Source organism: Zonotrichia leucophrys, chromosome 1, assembly GCF_028769735.1.
Source record: "Zonotrichia leucophrys gambelii isolate GWCS_2022_RI chromosome 1, RI_Zleu_2.0, whole genome shotgun sequence".
NCBI lineage: Eukaryota > Metazoa > Chordata > Aves > Passeriformes > Passerellidae > Zonotrichia > Zonotrichia leucophrys.
The window spans coordinates 11,750,657-11,772,402 of NC_088169.1; the positions used below are offsets into that span (position 1 = coordinate 11,750,657).

A 21,746-nucleotide genomic window follows, 5' to 3' on the forward strand; every position below is an offset into this window, starting at 1 on the left:
TTCTTCCTCCAGAAGCTGGTCCAGCATACTTATGTGGTCCAGCAGGATGGGGCAGCCAGATAGCACTGGCAGCTTACAAAGCTTTTCAGTTTGGCACTCTCGTTTCTGTCATGAGAGTGCTTAAATTAGGGGTGAGCACACATGAAGCTCTTCGAAGGTGCACAGCACAAAAAGCATTGCCAGCACTTTTCACAGAAAAACACAGAAAGCACATCAGGACTGGGAAATATACTCTTGTCTTGCTCAGAAAATCCAGACTGTACTCTCACTGACTGCTCTCTGCCCTCAGTGGCTTCTCACCTGTGAAACTGAGGCAATGCTGCCTTTTGGCAATGTGCTTTCCATGTGAAACTGCTGCCAAAGAGCAAGTAATTATTATTTATTGCTACTCAGAGTAGATACACCTAAATTGGGGAACCTGAGAAATGAACACATGGATGTGTGGCCAAGGAGAAAGCGAAACTGCACCCTGTTTGGACCTCCACTCCTGATATGGGGCTTGGGAGATGTGGCCAAACACACTCATCCAGTTCCAGAATAATCCATGTAGCAACTGGCCTCAGCCTTCTTCCCTGATAATTGAGGCATTTTTCAGAACTGAATTTTTATAAATGAGTGGAACTTCTCCAAGAGTACCAATCTGTCTCCAAATGCTCAGAATTGGATCTGTGCTAGAAATGCAAGTTGTGTTTACTTTCCACTGCTAACATAGATAGATCAGAAGCTCAAAGTAAAAATGCTTTCCCATGTTAGGCTTTTTCCTTAATCTTGTACTGAAAGAACAGATATAAAAATGATTTTATGCACCTTATTGAAAGTGTCTGAAAATGTCATCGTATGCCACCATTTCTGTCAGAAGCACCCAGGTAGCAGAGGATGGATGATTTATGTGATGTACTGAACTGACACAGATTGCAAAGTACATAGCACAAACATCAGTTTAACAAAGGACGTTGAAACTATCTTCTAATACAGTTTTCAGGTGAGACCATGTATAAGACAGCTAAATAGAATAAAAATAATCAAAAAAAGGTAAAGTAAAAGCAGGTAACTGGCAAAATTCTATTTTTACTTAATGCCTTTTCATTTAGTAATTCAAGACCCATGTGCTTCTTAAAACACAGCATAAAATCTATAAAAGCAGCTAAAGCAGTCATCCAAACTCTGTTTTCATGCCTGCAGCACACAGCTAGTGCTGAAAGTCACTGCAGGCTTACAGCCACTGCCACTGAGAGGGGAATTTGGTTAATGAGACCAACTACTGGACCATCCATTGATTCTAATGCTTTTCAGTTCATGACTCCTTTCACTAAAATGAACTTTCTGAAGATAGGGTGAGGATGCTCTTTTTCAAGATCTGACATTTACTCTTCTCCTCTTCGAACACACTGCAGTAATCTCTCAGTGGAGATCACAACAATACACGACTGGATAACCCAGCACTTCCTGCTGCTGCCTTCATTTTCTAATTTGTTTTTGCACACACCTGAACTCAGAAAGGTCAGCTCATGAACACTGCACACACTCTCCTTTTGCTCTTCAGAGCTAGGCAGCTTTGGAGTGCTGAGCACAGGACGAAAATGGAAAAATGTGAGCTGCATTGCAGCTGCATGGGGCAGCTGGGCGCTTGTCCCCTCTGATGTCACCAGAGCCCCCCAGTGACAGCTTGGGCTCTGGGTGGAATTCAGGTGGAACTCACATGGAACCAAAGAGTTTATAACCTTTGGAAGAAGAGACTGCCACTGGGGAAGACTACACAGCCTTTGTGGTGTTGGGCAGAGAGGAAACCGGAAGGGCCAATGTCTGACTGGAAGTTAATTGTGCCAGTGCCCTAAAAAGACAATAACAACTGTTTCCATAACTACATTAGCAACAAAAGGAGGGCTCAGGAGAACCTTCAGCCTTTAGTGGGGAAAAAGTCACAGTGATAAAGGAGGAGGAGGAGGAAGGCAGTGAGGTACTAAATGTAAGGCCTGCTAGAGTACCCTGATCTCCTCCCAGAGCAAGAAGGCCCACTCAGCAGATGAGAGAAAGGCTGAGAGTCTCGATTCCCTGGAGTTTAGTCAAATCTTTAACACTGTTTTTTACAGCAACCTCCTAGAGGAACTGACTGCTCATGGTGTGCTCTTTGCTGGGTAAAAATGGTAGGTTTTGGCACTGGCTGTGGGGCCAGGCCCAGAGAGGATGGGGAGTGGAGTCACATCCAGCTGGGGGCAGACACCAGGGATGTTCCCCAGGGCTCAGCATTGGGGCTGCTTTACACGGAGTGACTGAGTGTCCTGGTTTAGGGCAAATTTGGGAGAGCATCTCCAGAAAGCAAACCCACACGGCCCCTCCCCCCAACTGGTTTGGGAAGGATTCCTTGGAGAGAAGTGGAAAGAACCTGTTTATTTAACAGGCACAGCAGCCCCCAGCACACAGAATGAACAATACCAGATGACACCACTCTTTCACCACTCTGACAAAGATGACAAATTCAGAAAGTCTCTCTTGGGAGTGGTCGCTCTGTTCTCAGTCCCTCCAGTGCTGGGGCAGCTGCTGCCCAGAGTAGGCCCCGCTGGGCCACAGGGTGCAAACTCTCGGTGTTCCCAGTCCCCAGTCCAGAGCAGGTTCAAGTTGGTCCAAAAAAAGGAAAGGAGAAACAGTCCAGGAAGAAATTTGGACTGTTGAGCTAAACTAGCTAATGAGCAGAAGCAAGAGCAAGCAGAAGAAAAGCAGAAGCAAGAGCAAAGCGAAAAGCAAAGCAAAAAGCAAAAGCAGCACCATGTACTGCCCCGTCTGTGTGTCCTGCCAGCTGTGGGGGAGCGGCTGATAAGAAACCAAAACTTTCACTCTTCAGAGCCAGTCTTGAAGGCACAGAACATAATATCCAGCATAAACAGAACACACCAATGGGGATACAAGCATCATAAAGTCACCCTAGGACACTGAGGGTGCATGAGGGGGTTGATCTGGAGAAGAACAAGCTCAGGGGTGATCTCACTGCTCTTTACATCTTGCAGAGGAGAGGAGGTGGAGAAGGAGGTGCTGATCTCTTTTCCCTGGTCCCCAGGATGCAGCGGAACACTCCACCTGTTCCTCTCTGCTGCTCCATCCTCATCATCTCACACTTGTCCCCTGCTCTGCCATGGGGCCCCTTCCCAAGGCTGTAGTGCTTCAGGATAAACCTGCTGCTACAGGGGCACTGCAAGGGCCACACGTTCTTCAGGAAACGTCCATGTGCTCCAGCATGGGAGCTCTGTGACAGAAGCACAGATCCCTACTCTGGTGCTGGGAGCACCTCATCTTCCTCCTCCTCCTGCTCCTCCTCCTCATCCTGCTCTCAGGTTGCTGTTGGCAGGGCTGTCCCTCACAATTCTTTCCTCCCTCCTCACTCCCCCTTGCAGCATTTTCCCTCTTCTCCCAGGCCTCCTCTGCAGCCCCACCTCTGCCAGGCTTGGACACCTGGGCCAAAGACACAGCTCTGCCCGTGCCAAGAGAGACTTCTCAGCAGCCCGGAGACACAGGCATGTCACTGTCATAATTTCTGAAAAATCCCTTCGCCAGGATTTCTTCTCCTGGGAAGATGAGAAGCCTCAGAGAAAAACCAATATTATCTCATTTGCTTCTCCCTGTTTTTCTGCTTTGAAATGTGGCTGGAGAATGTTTCCCAACAGGTGCATGTTTGATTGGTTTCATGTGAATTGTTTTTACTTAATGACCAATCACCATCAGCTGTGTTGGACTCTGAGGAGTCAGTCATGAGTTTTTCATTATCATTCTTGTTAAGACTTGTGTCTGTATCCTTCTCTTTCTTTAGTATAGTTTTGGTATAGTATTCTTTTATATAACATAATATCATAAAATAATAAATCAGCCTTCTGAGAACATGGAGTCAGATTGTCATGAATCTGACTCACAAACTCAGCACAGGCAATGCTCCCACTTTGGGAGTGCAGGGAGAAAAGCAGGAGGTCTGTGTGCACAAGGAGGTCACCCAGCACCATCAAACTGTGCCCAGAGCTGGCTGAGGCTTCAGCTGTGGGTCAAGATCTGATGGTCAGAAATAGGTGATACAATGTCTTCTGCAGGCCTTTGGGTGTTCCAATTTATGGGACCACCTTCCTAAAAGGAGTAGCCTGAAGGGAAACAGGGCATCCCCATGTTGGAGCTGCTGATTTCAGCAGCACAACCTGGACCATATCCAGAGAAGGGGAACAAAGTTGGTGAAGGGTCTAGAACACAAATCCTATAAGGAGCAGCTGAGGGAGCTGGGGCTGTTCAGCCTGGAGAAAAGGAGGTTCCTGGGAGATCTTGTCATACTCTACCTCATCTTCCTCCTCCTCCCGCTCCTCCTCCTCATCCTGCTCTCAGGTTGCTGTTGGCTGGGCTGTTTCTCACACTTCTTTCCCAGAAAGAAGGATGTAGCCAGGTGGGAGTCAGTCTCTTCTCCCAGGCAACCCATGATAGAAGAGGACATATTCCTAAGGTGCTCCAGGGGCAGTTTAGGCTGGAGATTAGGAAAAAGTTCTTCACAGAAAGAGTCATTTGGCATCAGGATAGGCTGCCCAGGGAGGTGGGGGAGTCAGCAGCCCTGGAGGTGTTTAAGAAAAGACTGGATGTGGCACTTAGGGCCATGATCTAGTCGAGAAGGTGGTGTTAGGTTAGGCAATCTTTGTCTTTGACTTCTACTCTGTCAACAAGGAGTTAATTCTCTGCTGAGTCTCAAGGACCAATAACAAATGGACAAATTAGAACAAAATGTGGCTGGAGAGGAGGAGTGTGAAGAGACAGGGAAGCATTTTTCTCTGAGGCCAGGAAAGGAAGGAAAGCAGCTGAATTATTACTGATACTGAGGCAGGTGCAGAAACAGTTACAGGAAGAAATTAAGAAATAAACAAAAATTGGAAAAAAAGGTAGAGATGATGCTGAAGCAGACAGCTAATCTCCCAGCACTGTCTGGATTAAAAAACTAATTACATCTCCTGAAGGAAATGGAAATGGAAATACAGAGAGTGATGCCTGTGATAAGGAGCTAGGGGAAAATGATCCTTTATCTTCTTCAAATCCCCTCTGCCACGTGCATGAAGCCATATCCACTACAAAACCTTGGGGTGGATGGGGACACCAGAAAATTACCCAATTCAAGCCAGTTAAGGTGGCTGATTTGCAGGAGCCCTAAGTCAGGCAGAATTAAAATCCAGAAAATGGAATCCTATCAATGCAGACATAATAACAGCCCATACAATTGGTTCCTATCAATAATAAAATTTCTAACAGATAGAGAAGAACACTCAATATTAACACAGCAGGATGCTGAGAAGTTGGGTGTATGACCCAGATGGCAAAGAGTTAAAATCACTGGAGTAAATGGAGCAGGTGTTACCTGCTGAACTGCAAACTCAGGGCTCCTGGGTGAGAGCAGATATCTGCCATCCACTTTGCAATTCAAGATCACAATGAAAACACTTTGGATTTCAATGTTCTGAACTATGGAACCTGGCATCTGCTGGCCAGCACTATGTGTTCCCTCAGTTTGATGTTAACTCTGACACTAAAACAAATCCAGAGGCTGCAGTGCACCTGCTCCATGGGGTGCCTGTACTCCCTGGTGCCAGGACGGCTGGAGTATCACAGTGCTGGATTTTGTTGTGGTGCAAGATGAATTCCTAAACCTGACTTGGCCCCAGTAACAGTTGCTGTACCAACACTGCAAACCTTACAGGCACAATAAAAGCAGCCGAGTTCTGGGGCATTGATGGGCTGGTACCAGACTGCAAGACAAGCTGTAAAAAATGCCTTTGAGAATTCCATGGTAAACCTGAGATGACAGACAGAAGCAGTCACTAGAGGGAGACAGTGCAATTTCATAGAACAACTCCAGAAAACTTTTCAGTTGGAAAATTACTAAAAAGCCACAAAGTCCATGCCTGTGGGTCTCACGGGTTAATTCACTGGCATTACCTTGCCTAGTGAACTCAGAACTACAGGATCAACAGCAATATTTGCCCATGTTCGAAGAAGATAATAGATATTATGGAAAGAAAAAGAACTAGTCTGTCAATTTTTCTGTCACAAATAGCATTCACTTTTAAAATGCTTTTTCCGAGAGGCTAAGTGTAAAGGTTGTCATAGTCTCTGTACCTGTGCATCTATTGCATGGCTAAAAATTCTTCCACCTCAAGTGATAATTCCTTTTATTTTGCTTTTTTGTCCCCTGAATTCATTACTGTTCATTTAACCATGAAGAAATTAAAGGCCCTGGTATACCTTTTCCTAACCTCTACTGACTTCTGACCTATGAAGTACTTAGTGATGTACAGATTTATTTGAAAGTGAGAGATGAGCTTCTTCAGGAGTAAAACTTTGTGACCAACTAGGAATTAAGGAAACATGATAAGGCAGTGATAGGAATATATTTGTTATGTATTAGATTTAAAATACATTCAATTTTAGGTTTTAAGATTGAGGCAGGAAAGTTTACAAATTTACAAACTGCAGTCGTTCCTCTTCTTCATTCTCAGTTCCTCCCTGTAGGTCTCTGTTTCATCCTTTTCCCCACTCTTCTTTGCCTTATGTTGCCTGTGTCAGCCTCATCAATGATCCAAAATTTAGCCTTGTGCATATGTCCAGTTACAGACTGATCAGATGAGTCTAATCAAAGATACTAAGAGAGGGGCAGCACAAATGATGACCATTTCACAAACAACTTCATTGAGACTAAAACCTGGATAAAGCAAATTGCTTGCTGGATTCTTTGCCAAGAGTTCCTGGGGCAGTGAAGGCAACAGGCTTAACAGTAATGAGGAAATGCTGACAAAACAATGAGTGAGGATTGGCAGCAAAATACAGTCCCTGATAGGGACTGTGAAAGGATTGAAGATGCATTTGCTTCCAGGACCTCCTCACACTTCTCAAAGGTTTTTCCAATACAGAAAATTCCTATTAGTTTAGCTCTGCTGAGTTAACAATATCCTTCCATGAGAATTGTTTATGCTAATCTAATCACTGTTATTCATTTACAGCAGTATTTACACCAGGAGCTACCTAGCGTGGCTATTTCAGTTTTTAATAAAATAATAACTAAAATGACACAAACCTGATTTTAGATGGACCTAGAAGTATGCAAAATCAGCACTGGATGCACAAGGTGCTAGTCCAAAACAAGCCATTTGTAAGATACTTTACCAATATCTATGAGTGTCATTTATGAAGCAAATGCTGCTGCCCAAGGCCTGCTTTCTATTTGTCTTTCAGATCCTTTTGAGAAAAAAACTAAAGCATAATCAGCTTTAAACTATTTTGTGTTCTGAGTCTTCAGGGGAAATAATAATTCTACATGCTTCTCTTCTTCCACTCATGATAGCACTGACAACATCATCCTTGCTAGTTCTGCTTGCAGCCTCCAAGGGCTGCCCTTGAGTGTGATGACAACGAATGTCTGTTGTTTTCCTTTATTAAAATCACAGATTTGCTTTTATTGTTAAAACTTTAAGAAAAAAACCCTTATCCTCTCTTCAATCCTTTCATCTGCTTAAATCTCATCCAAATGGCAAAGGTAATTACATAAATTACAGACAGTGAAAACTGGTGTATTCATTTACTCAGAGCTGAAAATGAGGGGAATGAATATTCAAAGCAGTGTGATGTAGCACTGTGTGAGGAAAAAACCACATCAGCAAACTGAATTAACTCTTTGTTGGCAGCATCTTTGAACTGCATCTGGCTTTTATGAGAAACAATGTTACTTGCCACCTAGTTCTCACTGATGTCAGCAATCAGATGGAAGAGTGAACTGCCAGCTCCTGCCTTTCACCAGAAGCAAAATCACATAGAGGAGTCTCCCTCCTAAATTCACAAGATCTGGACAGATTCTGTAAGAATGAACAACATTTCTTGTGTAAACACAGTTTCTGCTAAATTGAGTTTAGATGCACTTCTGCCTCAACCCCATACTACACATTCTCAATATATTTTTAAAAATTCAAAGAAAAAGCACAGTTCAGAAACTCTACAGTTGGCATGCCTTAATGGATTTTTCCTCAAATCTTTGCCCCTTGTAATAATATTCTGCATTTTTCTTAGTTTGGGAGATCACTTTGGTGCTGCCTTGGATGGGGAGGTGAATTCACCTGCCTGATCCAACACAAAGAGCATGAAGGCTCTGTGATGATGGATGTAATTTTTAAAAGAAATAAGGTCAGCTAAGCCACAAGTGAGTGGTACACTCCTGAAGCAGTAAGGGTTGGAAACCCTCTGCAAAACAGACTTTTCTTGTCTCCAAGGAAAGATCTCTTGCTTTTTTCTCCTTGAGCTCTGATTTGTGGTTTTGCTCGAGGGAAGAAGTGAAGAGAGGCTGCTTGAATCATTTCAACTAACTGGTTTCCGTGCCTTTAGAGCTGCCAGAACAGCTTCTGTGCCATTTCCAGGACTCTGCCTGTATACAGCAAAAATTCTTCGGATGGGAAAGCAGATCAGATTTGGGTGACAATTTGCATGAAATTCCTAAAGCAGATGAACTAGCTGTCCAGATCAATGTGCAATCCACAGATTATTCAGGTTTTTGGCTCTGCTCCTGTCTCCATCCTTTTCAAGCCCTCTCCTCATGGGGGCTTCTTTGGCACAGTAATAGAATTTTACTCACAGAAATACTTTCAATGTTTGTTTCAGAATAACCTTACTGGATTTACTTACTTTTGGACAATTACTTCAGGCACTTCAAAATACTGTTAATAACTCAGATAAGTAGCAAGAAAAATGCATCATTAATTTATATTTACTTGCTACTCCCAACTTAATTCAAGGTGTCATCCACAGATAAAAATTATTGCCACTAATTTCATACCTTCTGCATGACACAGTAGACATTTAAAGAGATCATTAGGCTGCCAGTCTCTGTATCCCATGTCAATTCCAGCTTTTTATTGTTTCTGAATGCCATTCATTTATTATTGTGGATGCAATTTCTGAAAATGCATTAGTGTTGGAAATCCCTAGGTTGTTGTAAATTAGGAATTAATCCTTTTCTTTTCCAACAGGTGTCATTTGAATGTCAATACAAACCTCTACATCCCTGTTGCAAACTGCAACATATTTTTCTCCTGGTTATTTGAAGGTATTTATCCAAAATTCCATGCTACAAAACATTAATTTGTTTAAAAACCAGTCTGGTTTTCTTCTACCACAATGTTTTGTTTAGTCATTGCAATACCTATTCATATCCTTGCCCTAATTACCATTATACCAACATGGCCTCATATCCTCACCACTAATGCTCCAACTAGCACATGCAGAACAGCTGCTCTCACCAACAGGTACTTACGCTGCTTTGGTGGAAATTGTTGTGCTAAGAATTGCACTAGACCACTTCAAAGCTATTAAAATGAGGCATCAATCTGGCTTTTACCAGAAGTGCTTCTGAAGTGTTTTTCTTTTTCTTTTTCTTTTTCTTTTTCTTTTTCTTTTTCTTTTTCTTTTTCTTTTTCTTTTTCTTTTTCTTTTTCTTTTTCTTTTTCTTTTTCTTTTTCTTTTTCTTTTTCTTTTTCTTTTTCTTTTTCGTTTCTTTTTTGTTTCTTTTATCTTTTGGTTCTTCCTGAGTGTGAAATTATGAGCAACACAGCAGCAGCATCTGTGGCCCGTTCTGCAGTTTCTGCTGCCCTCTGATGGGTGCAGTGATGGAGCAGCTTTGGGAACTCACTGATTTTACTGTGTTGTGCTTGTTCAAAGTGAGGGATTGAAGCCCCTTTTTCTGCTCCTCAAGTGAATACTCAGCAAATACAAGGCAATACCAGAGTTGCTGTTTATGCCCCTCTCTTTCTCAGGTGGCCATTTGTATTTGTATAAAGGAAAGGAAAAGAAAACATAACTACTCGTTTCTTTAGGAAAAAAAAAAAAATAGGGGATTTTAGGTTTCAGTTTTGGCATGGTTCTTACTCATATTTCAGTGTAAGTGTGTGGCCTCTCTGAAATCAGTCTAAACATGGTGCACCATAAGATTAAACACTGTATGCTTGCTCTCCATCATAGAGTAACTGAGCAGTTTCAAGCTGCCCTTATTAGGTTTGAAGCCTCCCAAAACCACTCTTTTTGCCGCACCTTGTCAAGTGGATCTTGTACCTGCTTTTAAGTCCTTGCTCCTCCTAATCACATGTGTGGTAGGAGCCAAATTCCTGTCTGCAACATGAGCTTTGCACCAAGTGTTGATCCACTGAAGGCTCCCACTCCTGCTCAAACATTTCCCTCTCCCTCAAAGGGCTGAGAACTCCACTCATGCCCCCTTCTGCTCCATATTGGTAGCTACTGCTGGTAAAAACCCACTTTTTTTTCAAAAGTTACAGACATTATGCTGCATCCTTGACCAAGTCACATATATAAACTCCTTCATGAAAAGACTGGGTGCCAAAACCAGAAAAAAAAAGCTGTAACCTAGTGGCAAATTTCATAAGCATCAGCAAAGACAACAGTAAGTTAAACATGATCTTAATTGGTGACATGCCTTTGAAGCTCTGCTATGTGCTGAGAATGCTGACACCATGTACATGGCATGTTCTGTGCCCTCATCTGCACTGCCCTGCATGCAACATCAACGGGCAATCTCGCTCACAACTGAGAGAATCCAAATCTAAACCAAGTCAAATGGATATATAGATACATACACATATATATACTCATGTCACTGATGGAAATTATCAGGGTAAGAAAGTTCAGAACAGCAAGATGTTTTCCTTCAAAATAAATAAAGCAAATTTCCATGGTTCATTTTTAACATATTTTTGTTTTCTTGAAGGACTTCCAATAAGGATTTCCAGTGAAATCTCTTGTTTGCTCTTATGTCACAGAGACACTTGACAAAATGAAGTCAAGACTTCTCTCTGTGACTCATTACAGTAGCTAAGCCTTGGTTCTAATTATGACAGGTACAGCACTTGCTGCTGATAGCTCTTTTAGACCATTTGGATTTCTGTTAGGGCCATTGGCAAGGATTTATTTAATTCACTTTCCGGACCACTGTCAACAACTCAACTGTAATTACTCCAATCTAGACAAAGACTTTGCCTACAGAATGTACTAAAATATTATTTCTGTCTGATAACTTTTCCTCATCTCAATCAGCTTTAGCTTGTAATCTGTATATAGTTGTTTACTGTGCTTCAATTTTTCTTTCTTTTTGCTTTTTAAATTCCCTTGCTATGCTTGGGATGTGTTGAAGGCTTCAAAGTAAAATGGTCTGGCCTCTAATAAACTTCTTTCAAACTTGATGGGTATATAAAGAGAAGACAGGATACAGTGAGAGCCAGACAGTTATCAATACAAGTTGAGTTGCTTTTTTTGTTTCCACCCCTGAAAAACGGAATCTAAGCAAGGATATTTGTATAGCCCAAGCAATCCTGTATGTTGCCCACACTTGACGATAAAAAGAATCGCCATGTTCACAGAAGTGGGAAAATAATAAGAAAAGGATGAAGGCTTTTAGATTTGCAGTTAGAAACTTTACACTACAAGAGGTAAATGAAAACTGAAGTGAGCTACTTTCTGTGTAGAAAGAAGATGATATGGTGCCACATGTGGAAAGATTCTAGCAGTGAAGAGTCCAGGTTTAACACCAAAAGGGCCAACCAAAGCAACTAAAAGCAACATTTTCAATACTTCTAGAAAACTTTAGAAATCAAAACCATAAAAAACAGGTGAAAGATTCTTAGTAGCCTTCTGAAAACGAAGCAGCTACTGAAGGACACCATAACACAAACACAACCCTCTTTGAAAAGGCCTGGGGTGGAGTTAGGAAATTATAGACCAGTCTGACCTTGGTGGTAGGCAAGATCCTAAAGATATTAATAAGAGATGACATCACAAGGAACACAGACTGGGCAAAGTGATTAATGGACATAATCTACTTGGATTTCAAAAAAGTATTTGACATAAAACTGTAAAGTAGATTTATGTACAATGGCAGCAAGCACAACATAGAAGGTGTCATCCCTGAGCGACTAACGGGAAGCACAGGTTCACCCTACATCTACCCATGCTACCTGCACTCTTGGAGAAAGTATGATAAAATTTCATTCTTTTAACAAACAGACTGCAGACTGAGGCTAATTTGTTGTTCCAAGGCTGCTGGTCTCTTAAAGATGCAGGGGACACATTTTGCTCTCAGTGCCACAAGTGTAGTCACTAGAGATTTCCCACAGTGGGTACTTGAGGCTATATATATTCTGTTTTAGGTACCATAGTTTCTTGTGAAACTAAATTATTTTGACTTGTTGGTATGAGTTTGGGAGATAAGTTGAGATAAATATTTAGCTCTTCTTCCACAGCATTGAGTTCTTTGATGGTCACTTTTAGGAATCTGATTTGGTATCCTTTATTTCTACCAATATAAATCCTGGGCAAACCCAAGGAAGCTGTTCCATTAAAATGAATTTAAAAACCTAGCCCTGAAAGCATTAAATGTGTACTTTGGGCCTGGCTGTCTGAAAAGTCAATTGCATCAACTACAAGAGAGAAATTGGCTTATGTAGCTTCTTTACTGCTGATCCCTTGTAATGCCAAAAGGAAGTTCCAACCATTTACAAGCTGACATATATAAAATGTGAATCCACTGGGATGCCGTAAGTCTCCTTTGAAAACCCTGCCACCATCAACAGCTCAGGCTAATATCAGCAACTGCTGTGATAGTTGCTCAGAACAGTCATTCCTTTTCCAAAGTGTAAAGTTGAAATGGCAAGATAGAGTTGCTGCTTACCCACGTGCTGTTGCTTCAGCAGGATAAATTTATCCCATTACTACTGGAGAGCTTGGCATGCTGCTGAAGCATCGTGATGAACCAAAGTTAATGATAGCAGGGAAGCCAGCTCTGTTCCAGATCTGTCCTGTGGATGTGATGCCATGTGCAGGGGACTGCAGCAGCATCAATGAAAGGATCAGAAAGGAGTCAGCTGATCACTACAGATTCAGTCCCTGAAAACCACCCCACATCCACAGCCTGAGTCTCCCTAGGGCAAGAGGCAATCCCAATGTGTACTTCTGGAACTAGGAGGGACTGCCAGCAGGAACCAGCCCAGAAGGGTGTGTGTCCAAGTGGTGATGGATATCTAAGTTCAGCTGGATAACTGAGAATGAAATTTGACTCAAATCTGCTGCTGACAGTCATTCATGTGCAAGTCACAGTGCCACTCAGATTCATCCTCTTGGAAGTTTGGGTTATTTTGGTGGTGGTGATGTTGTATCAGAACATGTTCTGAATTTGGTCTTGGACTCTATCAGAAGTATTATCAGCACTTGAAAGTAAAACATTTCAATAACTCTCTCTACATCATAGACCTCACACAAACTCAGTCTTCTGACTTAGCAAAGTTGCACAATCTGGGCTGGGAAATGAAGGCTTCAGCTATTTACATCTACCTTTTTGCTAATGATGCTCACCTTTTGGATCTCTACCAGGTAAAAATTTCACACATCCCTTGCCAAAAGGAAAAGCCACAGGAACAATGCATTCAATTTGCTTCTTGTCCTTGCCATAGATTTCTTATACAACTTGTTATAGGATGCCCTAGGGTGTACAATCTGTGCCACCCTTTCTTGGGCACAAAACACAATGTAAAAAAGAACCTTATAGTTTTTTCTTTTTTACATCCTCAGTCTTCATCAGAATAGTCATGAACTGATATAAATTAAAAGAAGGGAATCTAGTTGACAAGAGACTTTTAGAGTTGACAAATGAAATACCCCAATCTTTGTGCCCTGAAAACATTAAAAATGTCCAAGAGAAGTGTGTCTCTATACTAAAGGCTGGTATTTCAGTTTCTTCACTGGAAGCCTGGCTAGTTTCTTGGCTACTGTTGCTCTCAGCATGTCCTTCATTGACACTTCAACCTTTGGTCTTTCTGATAGGGTGGATTAGAAATAACATGGAAAGAAACATGTGTGCAGCAACTAATGTGACAAAGGAACTTTAAAAACAATGTAATTATGATGCTTAAGAAAGATCCAAATGCTTCACTACATGATCTAATGGAAAAGGAAAACTAAATTCACTGATTTTTTAAAGCAGAGAGAAAATGACCACTGGACAAAGAAATGGCACAACATTTATCCACTATGATACATCCCAACACAGACAAATCAAATAAAGCCAGAAGGAATAAGGTTTACTGAAATGATTTGTGAGTATCAAAGGCCTGGGGAATTTTGCAGGAGCTGGCACAGAATATAAGACGTTTCTGAAGAGTCATGGCTGGAACAATTTGTTTTCTCATGCACAAATAGACTTTTCTTCTCTTTGGGCAACACAGTTCATCACAATGAGTTATCAAAAATATAATCAAACGTGACTTTTGACCCCATGACAAAAGCATTGTACATTAGTGCCAAGCTCTGCTAAGTTTTATTTTTCTTACATGGATTCTGAATTTGATACAGTTATGACTTTAGACTCTTGAGCTTTGTGGCCTAGAGCAAGGAGACCCAATCTAGCCCAGAATTCAGACAGCACAGCGACAACATGAAAATACTTCTGTCCACCTAATTCTCTGCTGGAGTCTCATGCCAGGCTAAATAAAGAACATGGCCCATTGTTCTATATGATTTGAATTAGAATTGTTACCAAACTGACAGTCACTTAGGAAATATGTTCTTATTAAGAGTATTTCTGTTAAAACATTTAGACAGCAACAATGTAGATAGGTTAGCAAATGAAATACTTCTCATCTGCATTCACCAAGCAATTTTATCAGAAGAAGGGTGCTAATCTCTAAACAGCTTACTCATAAAGCATTTTATTAAATGAAAATTATCAAACTGCATCTTTTCATGTAACACATTAGATTACAGCTGTTACTCAGAAGTCAATTCTGCTGAGACAAACCCACAGTTTCAGATTCCTGCAGCACCATGGCCATAAAATTACCAGGTGTAGTGAGAGGCTGGGCTTTTCCAGAGAACACACAGAAGCCCATGATGGGGAGAACAGGGATAACAATATCCTCAGCCTCCTGTAAAGCTGTGGAAAACATAAACATGGCTAACAGATCCCTCCATATTCATGGATGCTCGCCTCCTTTTGCTGGAAAGTAATGACCATGTGTCATGGTTTGAGCCTGGCACAGAGCCAGTGCCCCCCATGAAAATGCCTCACCCTGGTGTCTGCTGTGAGATGTGACCAGGAATAAGCAAAACAGGCTCTAACTTAAACATAAAGAACACTTTATTACCTAAACTACAGGAAAATAGGGAAAGAAAAAAAAGAAATTGAAAACCTTACAAAAAAACTTTCCTCCTCCCCACTCCCTGACTTTCCCAATCCGATACATTCTCCCAAAAAACACCAACTGCCCAGCCCTGGCACGACACTTTAGTATACTCAAACTTCAGTTCATGAAGAGGAAAGGAGTCTTTCTCGTTCCATAGGCTTCTCGTGGAAACACACTGAAAACCTCGTGTGCTTCCCTGTCACTTCGGCACCGCCCGGAAAGTCCATTTGCCGCTTGTGACATCTTCCTTCCATGCTCAGTGCTCTCACCACCGAGACATGGCCAGAGCTGCTTTTAGGGTTGTCTTTCAAGGATGCCTTGTCTCACTCCAAAAAGGCACAGTCTCTGCTTTTGGGACATCTGTCCCCCCCATATTTTTCCAACCCCCTGGGGCCGGGGGTCCTCACGAATGAACCCTCCTGGTTTTGAGGCACTGCTCCCCCTAAATGCAGTCTGTGTCACAGGAACAACTGAGTCCATGGCTACAAGAAAAAGTCCAGCCAAAAGGCCACTCCAAATCATCTCCCCCATCCAATCATCTCCACATTCTTCGGGCCAAAGTCCTTGTCTCATCTCATCTCTCATCTCCCTTCTTATTCAGCTTCGAGGAGGATTAGCATTTTTGCAAGGCCCCAATCATGCAAGAAAGGGTTAAAAGTTTTCAGTCTCTGCTGTCGGTCCCGGAGCGACTCCCACGCACGCTGCCCACACGCTGCCACTCCGGCCGGGCAGTCTTCCTCCCCCTTCTCCTTCTGGCTGGCTGCTCTCCTGGGGGGGGGGGCTGCCCGAGGGCTGACTCTCTGGGACCTTCCACCCTTCCATCCTCGAAGCCCCCTCAACCCCCACCTCTGTCCAGGCCCCAGGCCTACCGCATGGCGGCCCCTCCCCCGCCCAGCAGCAACAGGCTGGGCGGGGGAGAGAGATCTGAACTCTTCGCCGCGATGTCCAAAAGAGGAAGTGCCAAGGGCAGTGCCTTGCTTTTAACCCCTGTGTATTCTCGGAGGTGTGTCCAAACCCCACTGGCCACACCGGACGCCAGTCTCAAACCCAAAACCTTCATTGGTTTGACCACAGCTTCCCAGAATTCCCACTCCTTCCTGGTCAAACCACGACACCATGGAATTGCTCCCTTTTGGTGTGATATCTATGAATTGAGGGCTGTGTTGCTGCACTGGAGGTTTAGCCCTAAGGATACTGTGCTTTCTAAGTCCTATAAAGAATTCCAGTGAGCAAGGGGGACTCCAAACCGTGAGTCTGCCTGAATCTGTCTGTTCAGACTTGTGACTAATTGAGCATCTCACAAAATGAAGGAAACCGAGGGAAGGCGGTACCAACCAGGCATGCAAATTAAATTGTTCCAAAGATATGTGTTGAACAACTTCAGATAAAATGAATCACATTGCTATGAAAAATTATAGGCTGTACAATTACAGAGACTGAAGATACTTTTAATTAACCTATTGTGTTAATTATCTACTTAAAATACTTTGAGAAGGAGGAAAAGGAGATCCGTTAGGAAGTACATTTCTGCTGTTTATTTTTAGGAAGCAATCGTTGTATACAAGCTAAACTGTAAAAAAAAAAGGTGTTTTGTATTTTGGAAAGCTGTCTCAATATTTTGTATTTTGGAAATGTCTCAGTAAAACTATTTAACTGTATAGGCAAAATTGCAAGCAAGAAGAAAATTAAACAGCCTCAAAATTTCTAAGCCAATTTCAGGATTTGGTGACATGTATTACAAATGCTGTGGTGGAACTGATGCAGGTAATTTTTACCCTATTTAAGGAAAAACCATCCTGTGTATTCTTTTTTGCCAGCGTTAAATGGCTATGGAATTTTTCTGTTCCAGCCCCATACACATTTTGACTCTGCTCTTCCCTCTTCACTTGGTTCCAACGGTATTAGCCTGTCATGGTAAAATCTAGATAAGACTCTCAGCTTACAATGACAACTGAGAGGGCTGAAATGGAAATACAAATTGACAGTACAAGTTTCTCTGATGTCTGTGGCTCCTGTCATTAACAACCAAAACTCACACAGCAAGGAAAAGCTGCACGTGCTCATAACTCACAGAGAAGAAAGCCCAGAAAAAAATTACCTTCAGGAAGAAAGATTTTGCATGCTTAATTCTCTTTCAACTGAGTATATATTTCTCTTGATTCTCTTCTCAGCTATTAAGGGTCTGAGTCTGTGCACATCAAATCAGTGGAAAATCTTCTAGTTGTGTTAGGTTTAAATGTGCTCCTTAAAAAATCTAAAAATAAAACCAGCTGTGATGGGTTTAAGAGTTAATTTCTGTACACAATATAATTTTTCTACAGTCACTTGAAAAATAATTAATGCTGGTCCCATTTCAGTATTGTCCTAAAACCTGCCTCATTCTTACACAAAACCAAACCAAACAGTGTCGGGGTCTCTTGCTGGTCAGAATGACCCCAAGAAGAGTTCCAAAGTCTCTTTTCCCAGCCCGGCAGTTGAAGAAGGAGTCAGGGCTCTTAATTTCTCGATCTCAAGGCTGTTTATTGTATCTTATCTATAAAATTCTTTCTCCTGTCCTGCTGAGGTCCATCCAGCAGGACAGTTCCAGACACTCTGCCTGCCCCCGGGGTGGTGTTATGTCTTTATACTAAAAACTACGTGTACAATGTTTACAATTACTTTCCAATACCTATCACCTATGTTAGACACTGAGCTTCTACTCTAAACCAATCTAAAAGTGCCAACATCACAGCAGAAGATGGAGGCCAAGAAGAAGAAGGAGAAAGGCTGGACACGCCCAGATCCCTCCATCTTGCCCCCCTGAATACCCATTCTAAAAACCCCAAAATCTACTTTTTCACCTTGTGATAAATTCACTATTGTTCTACTTAATTTGTCATGGCTTGCAGATCTTCTTCTAAGGTTGGTAATTTGCTCCACGGGTCATAATCAAAACCACAGGCATTTTGGGCTCTGTGCCAGGGTCTCTGAGCCCCCTGGCAGGGGTCTTGGCTGCTCAGGACAGCCAGAGCGATGTCCTGGGTCCTGACAAAAGAGCAAATCACACAGCTTTTGCAAGCCTTTGCAAGCTTATTGTCTTTGCTAACATTTTTATCTGAGTGAAGCTGCAGTGCTGACAGAATTCAATAGCACAAGCTCACTCCTGGATCTACACCAGCTCCCTCTATGTGCACCTTGGCAGACACATCTTCTGGCTGAAAGACTGCAATGAGATAGGAAATAGAAGCAGTAAAGCCCAGCCTCAGCCTGCCCTGTGCTGCCGGCTTCCAGCAGATTTACGGCGTTGCTGAGGAAGGCGCGGGGCCAGGCGTCCTGCGAGCGCTCGCTCCGGGGATACGCGCGGAGCTTGTCTGCGCCGGGGCCTGGCTGCCTTCCCATGGAAACCAGGCACCAGGATTAGCTCCTGTGCCAAAGGAAGCACGGAGAATTCCGCCTCGACTTGAATGCTAACCACTAGCAGACCCCGTGTGAGCGAGGTTTGAAAAGTCATTTTTAAAAGCAGCTGTTTCTTTAAATTTCACCGTACTTTTCAATTAGTGGAAAACTGAATCACTTTCACTTGAAGCCACATGCAATGCAGCCTGGTAACTTTGGGTAAGAGTTTGAAGTGGAGTCCTTGAATCCAAGGATGAATAACATGAATAACACCATTCCAGCTCTTATATTGCTGAAGGTACATTTTGAAAGGCATATGTGCACTCTGAAACAAAACATTTCCTTGGGGACAAGACAGACAAAAAAGTAAGTTTTTAAACCTACTATAGTAGTGGCTGTCAGCTGCTGTCTGATGTGAAAAAATTCAACAACATGCTTTGTGTTTTACTTTGTAATAAAGGATTGTGTGACAACATAAATTAAAAATACATAGTTATCTGTTTTTGGAAATGAGCAGCTGCTTTGTTTCACATATAATTGGAAATGTTTGTTAAGAAAACAATTCTTGCAGACGTTGAAAAATATGATTTTTTAAAGTCATACTATTATCAGTGTAAAGTGAAACCCTGATTCATTTACTGCTTCACTTTGTTCCCTGATATTGAAATATGAAGTATTTACTTTCTCTTCTCCATTAATTTCGTTGTAATAATGAAGATTTTAATTCTTTTTAAATTGCATTCACTGTGTTTACTATTGTGTTGGCACAGATTTGACACAAAGGAAAAGACATTGCTTGGAAATGATGTTCAGTTTCTGTGGTGGAAAGCTGCATGTCCATTTAAAGGCTTATATAAAAGGTGTTAATTCCCTGAGGTACTTCTGAAAGTCAGTATTCATATTGTTTTAATTTTTTTTCTGTTTGATTTATTTCCTCTGCCCCCTGTGAACTTTGCCTGTCTTTTCAAATTATTGGCTTGAAGAAAACCCACCCATCCAGATTTTGTCTGGTCATTTAACCCAGGAGAATTGCTGGAATTTTCTATCATTTTTTTGTTTGTTCTTATTCTTGCAGTACCTGACAGAAGGTTAATCAGAACTTGTTTTCATGCTCTGATAACCTCTGTAGAAAAAAATACAGAAGGGTGGACTATGAGAGTCTTGATTAGTACAGAACAAATGTACCTTAACTATGCATGTTAGAATAGTTGCCCAATTTTATAAAATTTAAGTATTCCATACAAAAACAGCAGCACGAAGTTCTTCCTAGTCTTCAGAAAATTTACTTCTATTCATTAAGGAGAAAAATGGTGGAATGAATTGCAAGAGGGTGTATTTTCAAAGAGAGCAGAAGGTGTTGAATCTTTATTATTAGTGTTTCAGGGGAAACCTTTCTGCATACCATCTGGAATTTCCTAAAAAGGAAACATTAATCTAATTTCACCTGATGACAGCAGGATTTGTTTTCTGTTTTCATATGCTTTATATATTAGGTCCTGTAACTGGAAAAAGCCGATGGTCTGTGGATGAAAAGACAATCATAGTATTGATACTGTGTGGCTTAATACTTAATGGATTTAAAGTTACTACCAAGGAACCCATGGCAACTAGCAGAAGAACCTCAGCAAGAAGAGAGATGTAAGAAGATTTTTTTTTTCATCAGTTGACTTCTCACTTCAATTATGGCTCACCACACCAGAAGTGTTGGAAGCACCTGCTACCATTGACCCCAGCACCTCACAGAAAGAAGGGCCAGTGCTTTTCAGCTGGCTGGAGACAAGAGAAGTCCCTTGCTTATAAACTAGTGCCCCCAGCAAGCAAGTTAACAGAGAAACCCCCACATATGACCTGGTGTCACTTTGGAAATAGAAGCTGTTTGTCCCCAGTGCTCTGGTGAGAAATGGCTGCGAGTGACTGCAAACTCTCCCTGCTGCACACACCAGCCCATGGTGTCCCAGCTCCAAAGTCACTGAGGTCATGTTGTGCACAGCCCTTGTGCACCACCAACACTGTCCTGTGCTCTGCCCTGGCCTTACATTATCCTTATACCGGTAAAATACTCACATATGGCCCAGGCTGCTGGGAGTCCAGCACTTTACTGATTATTGTCTTGGGATGAGAGTTTGGAACAGGAGTCTCAGATGCCTTCAGAATTGTTAGTTTCTCAAGAACTGAGGGAAAATGTTTCAATAAAGTGTTGCAGCATGAGCTGTGTTTTAAAAAACCTCTTGGCCTCAACTCTCCCTGAAGTACCAGTGCTCTTCAACCATCCTAGTCTTCCTCTAAAAGTGGTGCTGTTGAGTTATAGAACTGTTGTAGGCTGTTCTGCACTACTGCACGATGTCATAAACTGCAAATCAACAGCAAGACACTTTTAAATATTTAATTGTAGGGCTCTACCTCAAAGCTTCCTTTCCAAGAAATTACATGCTTTGCCCAGTGATTTGAGACAAAATTCTCCATTACTATTTAGGAACATATGTAGGTCATAAATTACATTAATCTCTGGCTACTAACCCAGTCTGTGCTATGACACCACTGCAGCCTCTCTGCAGATGCCCCTGCCACAAGAGCTGGTTCTGGTGTAGTGGGCACACTCACATTAACTTTCATCTGGCTAGAAACAGGAGTAATAGAGACTCAGCAGCACACACTTCATCACTGACTCCACCTGCAGAAAACCCTACATATATATATATATGTGTGTGTATATATATATATATATATGTAAAATTTGTGAGCCCTCACTAGAACCTACAGTGCTATATTTGTATGATTGTCAAACGGCATACTAGCTGGATTAAACTTGGTGTGGTTATGCCCCATCATTTACTGAGTAAACATACTGCAGGTGCTGACTCAATAGACTGATGCTGAAAGTGTTTCCCACAAAACTTAGGCTCTTACTGCTGGCCCAAAATATTTCAGCATGGCTGAAATGAGCTTTCCAAGCAGGCTATAAAATACAACAGAACAAACACAGAATGAAATCTGTTGTATTTTATATAATAAATAGGAACCTTGCCCAAACCTCATGTAAGTAGTTGGTTTTCACTCATACCCTGCAGCAGGGTTGCACCTTTGTGTGCTATTACAGAGTGTGGTCTGAAAATCATTTTCTGTTACACTTGTGCATCTTTCCAG

The 21,746-nt window shown here is 42.0% G+C and overlaps 1 long non-coding RNA gene across 1 annotated transcript; it reads left to right on the forward strand.

The window, feature by feature from the left end:
- Positions 1-18,743: 18,743 nt before the first annotated feature.
- On the forward strand, positions 18,744-20,820 carry LOC135444311 (uncharacterized). Its single transcript, XR_010439205.1, has 3 exons — positions 18,744-18,968; positions 19,373-19,490; positions 20,096-20,820. It is a non-coding gene; the product is annotated as an uncharacterized LOC135444311 (long non-coding RNA).
- Positions 20,821-21,746: the final 926 nt, after the last annotated feature.